Source organism: Podarcis raffonei, chromosome 12 (genome assembly GCF_027172205.1).
Source record: "Podarcis raffonei isolate rPodRaf1 chromosome 12, rPodRaf1.pri, whole genome shotgun sequence".
NCBI lineage: Eukaryota > Metazoa > Chordata > Lepidosauria > Squamata > Lacertidae > Podarcis > Podarcis raffonei.
This window is the reverse complement of record NC_070613.1, coordinates 12,233,086-12,247,672: the sequence shown is the minus strand read 5'-3', so window position 1 is coordinate 12,247,672 and position 14,587 is coordinate 12,233,086.

The window sequence follows — 14,587 nt, the reverse complement described above, 5'->3', positions numbered from 1 at the left end:
CGAAGGGTGTCCTTGGTGGTCCGCACCATGCGTTCTGCTTGGCCATTGGTGGCAGGGTGGAATGGCGCCGAACGGATGTGGCGGATGGCGTTCTGTGCTGTGAAGGTTTGGAATTCTCCTGACGTAAATGCAGTCCCGTTGTCTGAGACGAAAGTGTCAGGGAGCCTGTGGGTTGCAAACAGCCTGCGTAGTACCCGGATGGCTGCGGACGTAGAAGTGGACGGTACCAGTGCGACTTCCAGCCATTTGGTGTAGGAGTCCACCACTATGAAGAATGTTTTCCCCTGAAAGGGGCCAGCGAAGTCCACATGCAGGCGTGACCATGGTGCTCGGGCGGACTCCCAGGACTGGACTGGGGCCCTTGGGGGATCTGGGCGGGATTCTTGGCAGGCCTGGCAGTGTTTGACCCAGGCCTCTATCTCTCCGTCGATCCCCAGCCACCACACATAACTCCTGGCAAGGGCCTTCATTCTTACTACCCCTGGGTGTGTCTCGTGTAGGGCTGTGAGGACCCTTTTGCGGAGGGGCTGGGGAACAACGACCCTGCTTCCCCATAACAGGCACCCCGTGTGGGCCGACAGTTCATGTTTGCGGGTTGTGTAGCCGGCGAATTCTGGCCCGGGGCTGCTGCTGGACCATCCCCTCCACACCCAGTCCAGGACCCGGGAGATGACCCTATCTTTCTTGGAATGGTGTGCAACTTCTTGTGCCTGAATGGGGCGCTCGGGAAGCAGCTCCAGGCTCATAACCTCTTGTGCAGGTGCTGGGTCGGGGCCTGTTTCCGGTAGTGGTAGCCTGCTGAGGGCGTCCGCATGGCCCATCGCATTCCCAGGGCGGTGAATCAGTGCATACTGGTAGCTGGCAAGGAAAATTGACCACTGAGGACTGAAATTGCATATAATTGGAACACCCATTAAAAAAGCCTGCAAACACCCTGTTTGCCCCTGCCCTGCCCTGTTCTACCCCTTTTTGTGACATTTTCAGGTGACTTCTGGGTTCAGCATGATATACATGTATGTGGTCATGCAAATATTGGACATGCCTAAAACGGTTGCTGCCTGTATGTTGGGAGTAAGTTTGAGTTCAGTGAAACTTACTCCCAAGTAAATGAGTTTAGATAGCGCCTAGAAAAGCCTGAGTATTTGTTTAATAAATAAAAATTACCCAATGTTCTTTGTACTAGAACATGGGTCAGCAAACTTTTTCAGCAGGGTCCACTGTCCTTCAGACCTTGTAGGGGGCCGGATTATCTTTTGGAAAAAAATATATGAATGAATTCCTATGCCCCACAAATAACCCAGAGATGCATTTTAAATAAAAGGACACATTCTACTCATGTAAAAACACGCTGATTCCCAGACTGTCCGCTGGCCAGATTTAGAAGGCAATTGGGCCAGATCCAGCACCCGGGCCTTAGTCTGCCTACCCATGTACCAGAACGTATGAGGCAGTGGTAAGGTGTAGGTGAAAGTTCTTCTGTACAGTAGAACTTTACTGATTTAGGTATTACTAAATACAAGGACTTGGGAGATTAGCAGCCTCATCTTGTATGTTTCTTCCCCTTGTCACACAGATGGATTGAATTGGGATCTGGAATTCTGAGGTTACAACACAAATATTTCAACTAGTTTTCAGGACTCAAAAAATCTAAACAATTCTAGTTCAAGACTAGAGAGTTAAGGTTAACTTTCCCATTTTTCCCTTAAGGCCAGCTTTTCCATTACTTCATTAAATGTTTGTCTGACAGGAAATCTGCAGAACATAGTTCATCACTTAGTAAGCATTGGTATGCAAAGCTAAACGTGACTGTAAAGACATCAACTCTGGGCAAAGTTCATCAGAGTTCTTAACTTCAGTGAACCTTTGTTGCAATGAAGCAATAGGGAAAGCTTGCCAAAGAACACTAAAAGGGACAGACCATTTATCTGTTAAAATTAAGGCTCACCCGATCCAGGTCTCAGAAATGCTAGTAGCTTTATTGGGTAAAGGTGAACGTTATCCTGTGGTCATTGGTGACTCTTGTATATGTGTCGTTGCAGTTCATTCTGGTCCTCTGGCAGGCTGCATGGTAATTACGGTAATTCCTTTCCCATATCTCAGCTCAAATGCAGGTGACTTGCCTTTCTTTTTTCATGAACACTTTTGTTGTAATTTCTGATTCTCTAAAAATAAATTTGATAATTCTTCTTGTTTCCATTTCCATATTGATTATGGGTTGTATCCAACATTAGTAATAGTCAGAATAAAAGGTAAAGGGACCCCTGACCATTAGGTCCAGTCGTGACCGACTCTGGGGTTGCGGCGCTCATCTCGCTTTCTTGGCCGAGGGAACCGGCTTACAGCTTCCGGGTCATGTGGCCAGCAGGACTAAGCCACTTCTGGCAAACCAGAGCAGCGCACGGAAATGCCGCTTACCTTCCCGCTGGAGCGGTACCTATTTATCTACTTGCACTTTGACATGCTTTCCAATTGCTAGGTGGGCAGGAGCAGGGACCGAGCAACGGGAGCTCACACTCCTTCCTGACTCAGATGTTGCAGAAAAAAAAGCTGTCATCAACTTATTGGTGACACTTGCGTCCCAAATCATGACCATTCCCAATGGCTGCAAATAGATGCTCGGTAGCATTTGAGACAATATAGTACATTGCAGCATTCTACTGTTCAGGTGCCAGGAGGCTGAGATGCATAGCTCATCCACACTCATGCCTGTTCTACATCTCCTTCTTCATGTCCTGTGATTTCTATGCATGGGTTGAAGAGGGTTGGGTTTTTTTTTGGTTTTTTGCCCCACTGCTTTCCCCACAAAAACCTGCTGTTTATCGCTGAATCTTTTTTTTTTTATAAAATTTTTATTAGTTTTTTAACACATAATATAAGACAATACATACAACAAACTCTGACATACAAACACATAAACATGTATAATTTCATAAAATTTTTTCGTAAACCCAATTTCAACGACTTCCCCATGCCTCCCTTTTCTGCATTCTTATTTTAAATTTTTCCAGCAACCCCTGGTCTTAGTTACTTATTAGTTCCTTTCTTTAACCCTTTTCTTTCCTCATATCCAATCCTTTATCGCTGCAAATCTGCTGTGCTTTACCCAAAACATTTTAACACTCCATGATTTTACAAGAATTTTTAAGATAAAGTTTAAATTTCTTCCAATCTTCCTCTGCCGTCTCTTTCCCTTGGTCACGGATTCTGCTCGTCATCTCTGCTAATCCCATGTAGTCAATCACCTTTGTCTGCCACTCTTCCAGTGTGGGTAGTTCTTGTGTCTTCCAGTACTTTGCTAGTAACACTCTTGCTGCTGTTGTAGCATACATAAAGAACGTCCTGTCTTTCTTTGACACCAATTGGCCCACTATGCCCAGGAGAAAAGCCTCTGGTTTTTTATAAAAGGTACACTTAAGCACCTTCTTAATTTCATTATATATCATTTCCCAGAAGGCCTTAATCCTTGGGCACGTCCACCAAAGGTGATAGAAAGTTCCTTCAGTTACATTACATTTCCAACATTTATTATTGGGCAAATGGTAAATTTTTGCGAGCTTGACTGGGGTCATGTACCACCTATAGATCATTTTCATAATATTCTCTCTTAAGGCATTACATGCCGTAAATTTTATACCGGTGGTCCATAACTGTTCCCAGTCAGCAAACATAATGTCATGACCAATGTCCTGTGCCCATTTAATCATAGCTGATTTAACCGTTTCATCCTGTGTATTCCATTTCAACAGCAAGTTGTACATTCTTGACAGATTCTTAGTATTGGGTTCTAACAATTCTGTTTCTAACTTTGACTTTTCCACCTGGAAGCCAATTTTCCTGTCCTGTTTAAATACTTCATTTATCTGATAATAATGAAGCCAATCTCTTACTTTAGACTTCAGTTTCTCATAGCTCTGTAATTTCACATTTCCACCATCTTGTTCTATAATTTCCCAATATTTTGGCCATTTAGATTCCATATTAAGTTTTTTGACTTCCTTAGCCTCCATCGGTGACAACCACCTAGGGGTTTTATTTTCCAACAGATCCTTATAACGAATCCAAACATTGTATAATGCTTTCCTAACAATATGGTTTTTGAAACCTTTGTGTGTTTTTACCTTGTCATACCATATATATCCATGCCAACCAAACCTATTATTGAACCCTTCTAAATCCAAAATGTCTGTGTTCTCAAGAAGTAGCCAATCTTTCAGCCAGCAGAAAGCTGCTGCTTCATAGTACAGTTTTAAGTCTGGCAGGGCAAACCCCCCTCTTTCTTTTGCATCAGTTAGTATCTTAAATTTTATTCTGGGCTTTTTGCCCTGCCAGACAAATCTCGATATATCTTTTTGCCACCTCTTGAAACAATCCATTTTGTCCACAATCTGCAATGTTTGAAACAAAAACAACATTCTTGGCAAAACATTCATCTTAATAACAGCAATTCGGCCTAACAAGGAAAGTTTCAAACTTGACCATATTTCTAAATCTTTCTTAATTTCTGTCCAACATTTCTCGTAGTTATCTTTAAATAGGTTCACATTCTTAATTGTTAAATTGACCCCTAGATATTTCACCTTATTTGCTACCATTAATCCAGTTTCACTCTGAAACTTCTCTCTTTCCTCCACTGTTAAGTTCTTTCCCAGTACCTTTGTTTTTTGTTTATTTAGCTTAAAACCTGCCACTCGACCAAAAGCTTGTATTATCTCCAAAACTTTTTTCGTACTAGTGTCTGGCTCTTGCAAAGTTAAGACTAAATCATCTGCAAACGCTTTCAACTTGTATTGTTTAACTCCGACCTGAATCCCCTTTACTAGCTGGTCCCCTCTAATCATGTTTAATAAAACCTCCAGAACAGTTATAAAAAGTAGTGGGCATATTGGGCACCCCTGTCGTGTCCCTTTTTCAATAGCAATTTCTTCAGTAACCACATTGTTTACAATCAACTTTGCTTTTTGTTCAGAATAAATTGCACCTATACCATTCTCAAAACCTTGGCCTACCCCCATTCCTTTGAGATTCTTTTTCATAAAACTCCAAGAGATATTGTCAAAGGCTTTCTCCGCGTCCACAAATATTAATACTGCCTTAGTGTTAATATTGTTCTCAAGTAGCTCCATAATGTCTATTATATTTCTCACATTATCAGATAAATGTCTTCCCGGGAGAAAGCCAGCCTGGTCTTTATGAATCTCACCCACCAAAACCCTCTTCAGTCTTTTTGCCAAAATGTCTGCAAAAATTTTATAATCCACGTTAAGCAATGATATAGGGCGGTAGTTCTTAATCTGGTTCTTTTCAGTCTCAGATTTTGGTATAAGTGTAATGTATGCTTCTTTCTACGATTCAGGTGCCTTCTTCCCCTCTAAAATTTCATTGCAGACTTCCTTAAACGGTTGAATCAGCCAATCTTTCAATGCTTTGTAGTATCTGGAAGTCAAACCATCTGGTCCTGGAGATTTTCCCAATTTCATATTTTGAATGGCTCCCTCTATTTCTTGCTCAGTTATTTTCTGGTTTAAAATCACTTTACTTTGGTCAGATATTTTTTGTAATCCATGTTTTTTAAGAAATTCTTCCATCTCTTTTTCCTCCACCGGCCCTTGTGCATAAAGTTTCCTGAAATAACTCTGAAAGCAGTTTCTAATCTCATTTGGCCTAAAAATGTTCTTTCCTTCAACCTCTAAGCTTGTAACCGTATTCAACTTTTGTCTCTTCTTCAATTGCCATGCCAGAAGTTTCCCACATTTATCTGCCGATTCGAATGTCTTTTGTCTCATTTGCTTTATTTTCCATTCTATCTCCTGATTCATCAATTCCATATACTGTCTCTGGTAGAACTTTATTTCTCTTAAGATTTCATGAGACTTTGGTTTTGATCTCAATTTCTTTTCACCTTCTTTTATTTTTTCCAAAATCTTATCTTTCTTTTCATTCTGCCTCTTCTTTTTTAAGGTATTCTGCTGTATCAAGAATCCTCTCATAACGGCTTTACTTGCGCCCCAAATTGTCCTTTTCTCCACCTCTGTTTTCAGATTTATCTCAAAATAGTCCTTAATGGTTTTCTGGGCCTTCCTGTACACCTCTTCATCTCTAAATAGGGAGTCATTCATCCTCCATCTGAAGGAAGCAGCTGTTGTTGTGTTCATTTCCATCTTTACGGCGTTATGGTCGGAGCAAGTCTTTGGGCAGATTTCCACTTTTTTTATCTTAGATGCCATTCCACTAGTTACCCAAATTTGGTCGATTCTGGTCCAGGTCATTTTTGCTTCAGAGAAAAAAGTTCCCTCTCTCTCCAGAGGGTTTCTTGTTCTCCAAATGTCAATCAAGTCCATGTTGTCTGTCATTTCAAAAAAAGTCTTAGGTAGTCTCCCATCCTTAGAGACCACCTGTCTTAGTGCTTTGTCCATATTTGTAGAGACCACTCCATTCATATCTCCCATCATAATTACATTGTAATCCAAATAGTCCATTAATATCTCATGTAGTTTCTTGAAGAACTCTGACTTCCCTTCATTCGGAGCATAAATTCCAATTAACAATATTTTTTCTCCTTGAACCTGTATTTCAATTGCCAGGTATCTTCCTTGTTCATCTTTAAACATCAACTTGGGGGCCAATTTTTCCTTAGCATAGATCACCACTCCTCTTTTTTCACTTTATCTGATGAGATGAATTCCTGTCCCAATCTTTTATTGACAAGTAATTTTCTATGTATTCTGGTCACGTGGGTTTCTTGCAAACAAATCACATCCAATTGTTCTTTTTTTAAAATATGAAAAACCTCACGTCTTTTTCTGGGAAGGTTCAAACCGTTACAATTCCAACTTAAAAGTTGTAAAGCCATATTGTTGTTTACTTAGTTGCTCCTCCAACTGCCCCCAATAGTTGTTCTTCCTTTGTTGGGGTCTGAAGTCCAAATGTCAAGTTCGATATATCTGCTAAGTCCTTTGCCTCCGTAGTCAGGTCCACCACTCCCTTCACGAGGTCTTCTTGGTTTTTCTCCAAAAACTGTTCTTTGTCTTGCACTGTTTTTATTTTAATTTTTTCCCCTTTATAGTTAAAGGACAAGCCTTGTGGGTACTCCCATCTGTATATTATGTTATTCTTCATCAACAAAGTGGACAGGTCCTTATAGTAAGTTCTCACTTCCAAGATATATTTAGGAATGTCCTTATAAATCTGCACAAAGGAATCTTCAATCTCCAGAGATCTTTGGTATTGTAAATTTAGTATTTTATCTCTCTCCTCCTTAGATCTCAAAGTTATCAGACAGTCCCTTGGCTTCTTTTTATTTTGTCTTCTACCCAATCTGAAGGCCGTAACTATCTTAAATTCCTCCTCTTTCAAATTCACTTGCCAAAAATCCAAAAATTCTTTTGTGAGGAACTCTGCCAAATTGTCCTGCTCACTTTCTGGAACGGCTCTCAATCTCAAATTCCTCTCCTTTCTCTGAAGATCAATTAAAGACAAGGCCGCCTCATGCTCCTCCAGCTTTTTACAAACAGGTTCCAACTTTACTTGCGTGGATTCAGCTATGATTTTTGCCTCCTCAGCAGTCTTACGAATTACAACATTTTCTTCAATTAATTTATTTATAGTCTCTGTATTAGATGCAACACTTTTAGTATTCAAGTCAAGCTTCTCTGATAGTTCTGTTAATTGTTTGGAATTTTCTGTACCTTGCTTGGTCAAAGCCTCTAATGATTCATTAATTTTTAATAGTGCTTGTGTCACTGTATCCATTCCTTTTTCCTGCCCTTCTACACCTGCAAAGGCTAAGCCTGAAATGGAACCTCTTCTCCTTTGTGCAATTTTTGTTTTTGCTCTTGTTTTTATCTCATCCTCTTGGCCTCTCATGTCCCAAGGTCGTTCCCACAGGAACTATTTCCAAATGGAAAACTCCACTGACTTGTTCTTTACACTGTTAAATTTTCTCTCAACCCTCTAGAGGGAGCAACTCACAGTTCGAAGTACAGGGAAACAAAGAAAAAGGCAACAAAAATGGCCACAACTTTTCTAGTAACTTTCCATTAAAAGAACTGTCATTTTATATCCTCAGCCACCAACAGTAGCAAATAAAGTCTTAACTTTATATCCAACTTGTAATGCACCAACTTTGTATCCAATCTCAGATGACAGTTTCCAGTCCCGGTGACTTAATCCTTTTTTAAAGCAGTCCTTTCCCAAGGGTTTAAAACAGCTGAGTAATTTTTCCTCTTGCCTCTTTCCAGCAGGTAATACTAGCTCAAGTTCATCCCCCCCGCTCCTGCTGCTAAGGGGGAAGGTTCAGGTTCAATGTCTAGGTTAAATAGCAATGAAACTGTCTTCCGTCAAATTGCTGCTTGTAAAACGTTGCTTTAGCTGTCATGCAGTCTGGGAAAGGCAGACTTCCTTATTTTAGCTCTTTCCCGTTTTCAGCCGAATTTTAAAACTTTTTCTTTAGATCCCGAAGGTTTCCCAATCTTACTCACGGGTAACTTGTAAATCCAATTGCCAGGAAGGAATCGGCGCTCTCCGTTATGGCGACGCGGCTTCACTCCACGGGCTGGGTAGCGACTCTCAGCACCGCGCTCTCACCCGCTGCTGCTCCGGAGCCTTTAAAAAGGCTCCTTCACAGTAACGGGGGGCGCTTCAGGTGCCCACCGAGTCTCCTTGTTCACAGGCTTCCGCGCCTGTGATTTTAGGGGTCCCCGCTTCGCCGTAGCGGTCAGACCCGAACTCGCGGAGAAGTCTCCCTGAGCGGAGCTCAGCAGGAGACCGCCATTAAACGCTGGCGCCGACCGGAAGTCTGTTTATCGCTGAATCAGAACAAACACAAATCCACAGAAAACCCAGTTGGTATTTGTTACAATTCAGCCGTAAAATTTCCAAATTTCCTCCTTGAATATTATTTGATACATATCCTGGTGGTTTAAATTTTCTTTTTCAAGGTGACATGCAAGTGTAAGTGTAAGAGGTCATTGACTAAACTAAGGTCAGTATCCTTCTGATACACTTGCATCAACATCTCAACGCTGTTGTGAATCTGTTCCTTGGTTGCTTGCAAAAAGGAAACATTGCTAGCTACACTCCTATACAATGATGTTCTTCTGTCTAGTGTTTGGCCTCAAGAGCAACCATGACAGGGATAAATGAATTTACTCTAAACTTGTCTCTTGAAGAAAGTTTGTCTAAGGCTTGGGTGTTGTCACATCATAGGCTTTTTTTTTTTATATCCTCTGCCTTATTTTGACAGTTTTGTATTCAACATCCAGTAGAGGAAATTTTGCTTGCTGTTCAGTTTCATCAAAATTAGCTTGAATGTTTGATATGAACTGCAATAGCTGCTGTAAATATTTGCACATATGCTGAAAGAAATTTGCAAACTTTGGTGTGCCTTGCTAACATCATGAAATTGCTGTAGCAAATGGGTCCATAAATCCAGCACTATCTCTGGCCGAGTATGGATTTGAAGCTAACTATTTGGATTTGAATCCAGTGCTTTAGCAATCATGCCAAATGCCCTACACTGTACTTCAGTGCACTACACAAATCAGGCTCGATGTATGAATTTTAAATTGTCTTTAGCAGTACACACCCCAGTGTTTGGAAGCAATCATTTTTGTCCTTAATAACAGGTTGGTTTTAACAGTTAATTGTTATCCTTTGTTGTTGCCACTGCTGTTATGTTGTTTTCAACATCTTTTACTTTATTTTTAAACCTATATTTAGTTCCATTTGGTGGTTTCCCTGCCCCCCCCCAGAACAAAGCAACAAAGGATAATTGAAAAGATGCTTCAGCCTGTGCAAATTTCTATCATAACTCCCGTATCATTAACTCATCACCATCCTACACACAGCTGTGAACGAGAAAAGTTGCCTCTGCTGTATCCTCGAAGTTCAAATGTCATTACCAATCAGCAAAGCTGCTCTAGCAAAATGTTGAAATGCTCTCTCCACGTGATACTGGATCCTGGAGCTTTCCAGTCATTCTGAGTGGCTGTGTGACTTCCTAACCTTTTTGCAAGAAGTAAGAAACTCACTTAAGGTTTTCTGTGCAATGGCAATGAGATAGTCCAAGAACCCATCAGCAACAGAAGATTGGCCCATTTATACATCTTAAGAGACCTGTGACATTTCTAAAGGCTCCAGTCTTAGGAATGCTGCTGGCGTGTTTCAGGGATGGCAGCTCTAACACATCAAGTTTAGGACACCATATTTATATCATAAGGAGCACTGATGAATCTGGTGCCAGCTTGTAGAGATTTTCTCGTATCATAAAATAGCCAATATGACTATGTTACAGGGGCCTGATGCCAAGCCAGACAACATAATGTGGTCGGTACCATTGCAGTTATCTATTATGGTTTATAATCAGGTTTGTTTGTTTGTTCATTTGTTTACAGAAATATGAGGTGCACAGCTAGCATGTATATATTAGCAGGATCATTTCTCTTTGTTGGGCTGAGTGGTTTAAGAGGAAGTGACCATGCTTCTGGAGCTAACATAAAGGGGCAGGGGAATGCCTGCAGTTGCACTTCTGGGAGATCACAGAATGCATAGCATCAGAGAATGCATAGCAACTGAAGGGAGGGGCAAAAGGAGGGGGAAGGTGGGGTAACTGTCCTAAACATTAAAGGGGTGTGTGGCAGACTAGCCCTGTGTGACCCAGCAACCAGTGAGGGCTGGTGAGACCAACAATCTGGAGAGAGAGAGAAGAATGTCAGATGCTGACAGTTTAAGGACTTTCTGCCAGTGCAGCCTTCACAGAAGTACAGCATCTTGCTGATGAGAAATCATAAACATTGCCACATATAGGTAAGTCTAGACCTCTATTGTGTGAAAAGCCGGGAAGAAGAAGAAGAAGAAGAAGAAGAAGAAGAAGAAGAAGAAGAAGAAGAAGAGGAGGAGTTTGGATTTGATACCCCGCTTTATCACTACCCGAAGGAGTCTCAAAGCGGCTAACATTCTCCTTTCCCTTCCTCCCCCACAACAAACACTCTATGAGGTGAGTGGGGCTGAGAGACTTCAAAGAAATGTGACTGGCCCAAGGTCACCCAGCAGCTGCGTGTGGAGGAGCGGAGACACGAACCCAGTTCACCAGATTACGAGTCTACCGCTCTTAACCACTACACCACACTGGCTCACGGGAGAGTTCTATCAATTAATACACCCAACATATTGGTCATGTTTCCAAGTACCCATCTTCAGTGAGGGTGTCTTATCACAGAGGGAACTTGACATAGGTCTGCCACTTACAACTGTACACCCATGATAACACAGTGTCTGGTTCCACTGGCAGTCTCTCCACTGTTTTTTTTTATTTATTCAACACCATAAATCCTATAGAAAGTTATCAGTGAAGAGCAGGTTTATAAGGCAGCCAGAACAAAGCACCTGCAGGATAGCTCAGGTGGTAGAGCATGAAGCTTTTAATTTCAGAGCTGTGGATTTGAGCCCCACATTGGGGAAAAGATTCCTGCATTGCAGGAGGTTGGACTAGATGACCCTCATGGTCCCTTCTGACTCTATTCTATCTTTTTTGTGTGTGTGGCATTGATCCAAGTGAACAATTAACCATGTTCTGAACTCATTCCCATGTGTAACATACATGGGTGTTCAAAGTACTCCTGTTCTTAGGTAACAGCAGAGCACAGCAGGCCTGGCCAGTGGACTGTAAAATGGAAAACAATATGCTCAGAAACAAACTCAGTACAATAGTGAGGGGGTTTCTCAGAAAACAAACTGATGTGGAAAGTTTTCTGAAAACAAACAAAACACACCAGCATTGTATACTAAGATATCAGTGGACTCCCTCTTCCAGATTTCACTGGAATAATTTTAAGGGCATATTATGCATATGACAGAATTGCCAGACTTTCCAGTCACAAATCCAGAACTGCAACTTCATTGCTGAAGCAGATCCTTCCTCTGCTGTACACACCCTGTGGGGAAAGCTTATCAGATATGCTGAACCAAAAGAAATGTGTGTCCTGGAAAGACAACAACTTTCTGCCCCAAGCACTGAGAAGCTGCTGTGTATTTTTAAACCCAATCCTGATGTTTCTTCACGAGAGTTGCTCTAGCCAGGAGCTGCTGATAACCATCTGTGCATTGGTGCCTGTGAGGCACAATGAACATCCTGTTCAAAGAAGAGACCCAGATAGGGTTGCCTATTTTCACTTTTCAAAAAGTGAAAATCTGGACACAAAAGTGTTGGGGTTTTTTGGCCAAAGTTGTTGAGCAAAAAGAATTTGCAACCCCCCCCCCGACACTTCTGACATGGCAGCCCTACAGAAGATAAACTTGTAGCAAAAACTTTGCACAATTTAATCATTTTCAGTTTTATTTTGCAAACTGTTTAAAGACTTCTTTGGTAAGGCAGTATCATTATAATTTATTAAATTTATTGCTTGGCTTTTTCTTTACCAAGGTAACTCAAAGTGACATACATTAAAATTAGCAAAAGAAAAACAAGGGAAAATCTAAAAGACAATCCTATTTTTAAAAGGATTAAAACATCCTGCCCGCTCGAGACCACAGGCAATTAAGAGCCAAATGCCTAGCAAAAAAAGAATGGTTTTGCCTGGCGACTAAAGCTCTGCAGGATGGCACCAGGCAGGCCTCCCCAGGGAGAGCATTCCACATGCAAGAAGCCAGCACTGAAATGGCGAGGGGCCACCCATTTTTGTCTTGCTACCCTCTGGACCTCTCAGGAGGGGGCATGCAAAGCGAGACCTCAAATAATGGTCTTAAGGGATGGGTTGGTTCATATGGGGTCCTAAGCCACATATGCCTTCATTGGTTATAACCAGCACTTTGTATTGGGCCTGGAAACAAATGGGTGACCAGTGCAATTGGGCCAGGATTGGTGTTACGTGCTTATACCGTCTTGCAACCTGGCTGCTGAAAAGAGCACCAACTGCTGTTGCTGGATGGCCTTCAAAGGCAGCCCTACATATAACACATTGCAGGAATCTTATCTACAGTTTACCTGAGCATAGACAACAGTAGTTAGGCTGTCCCTATCCAGATCAGGGCGTAGATGGGCCACCAGCCAAAGCTGATCAAAGGCACTCCATCCCACTGAGGCTACCTGAGCCTCAAGTAACAGTGATGGATCCAGGCGTAACCCCAAGCAACACACCTCCTGCTCCTTTAGAGGGTGTGTAACCCCATCAAGAGCACCCAACCAGTGTAGGGAACTACCCACAAGAATAACTTCTTAAAACTATTGTTGAAAAGCCTAGAGAAATTATAATAATAATTAGGGTTGCCACATTTTAAAAAAGTGAATATCTGGACAGAAAAGTTGTTGAGCTCTTTTGGCCAAAGTTGTTGAGCTTTTGCAAATATTTTTTTTTAAGCTTTTCAGCTATTTTTAAGGGAAATCACCAAAAACATCACTGCCCTGTGCACTGAGATCATGCACTAATGCTATTTTCTCAGTACCTTCCCTAGTAGAAGTGAAGCAACTGGCAACTAGAGAGTGCCTTTTTGGGAAATGACTTCCCAAAGAAAACTAACTTGCCTCCTGTGTTGCTTTCTTTTAGACAAAATTGTACTCATGACAGCTATTTAAGTTTATTGCGGTGATCTTTTACCTGATGTCTTGTTTTTCACTGTGGTTGTGTTTGGAATTTACATGCCTGTGAACCGCCCTGGAATCAATTTGATGAAGTCAGAATATATATGTCTTTAATTAAATGACTGACAGTTTACATATGCATTTAATGAATATTCTTTGCAGAGGAGATCCAAGTTCTGCAGTATAAACAAACAATACAATTCAATATGTGTGCCAATACTTTCTTCTGCACAAGGCTTTTGCATATTTTAATTCCAAATCTGACTTTCTAGTTATACTTGTTGCAGAGATGTGGACTGTTTGGGGCAGTTGGGCGGATGCTGTTGAAAGGCAGCTTTACGTGTTTGGCTGTAGGATGGTGAAATGAACATGGCCAGAAGCCATGAGGAAGAGTTGGAGGAGACGTGTAGGTTCAGGATCCCCATTCTCAGAAGACTGAAGACTTTGGGGATCTTTAGAAACATTTGTTTAAATGCTATTCATAACTAGAAAAGTAAGCTATAAACCTGGTGTGGGGAGTCTGAGGCTCAGGGGCCAAATGGAACCCTTAAAACCACTATACCAGGCCCCCCCAAGAGGAAGAGATCCTCAGCCACACAACCTCTCCCTAGGCCAGTGGTGGCCAAACTTGGCCCTCCAGCCCATCACCTCTGGCCACTGGTCCTGTTAGCTAGGGATGATGGGAGTTGTAGTCCAAAAACAGCTGGAGGGCCAAGTTTGGCCATCACTGCCCTAGGCCATAGCCCTCACCAGCCCATTTTCATACATTACCTACATGCTTTTGCCTGACTAGAATGGGTCCTTGAGCTCTGATAAAGCCTCTTGATTTCCTCGGCCGAGTATACCTGAAGGAGCATCTCCACCCACATCATTCAGCCTGGACACTAAGGTCCAGCTCTGAGGGCCTTCTGGGAGTTCCCTCACTGCGAGAAGTGAGGTTACAGGGAACCAGGCAGAGGGCCTTCTCGGTAGTGGCGCCCGCCCTGTGGAACGCCTTCCCATCAGATGTCAAGG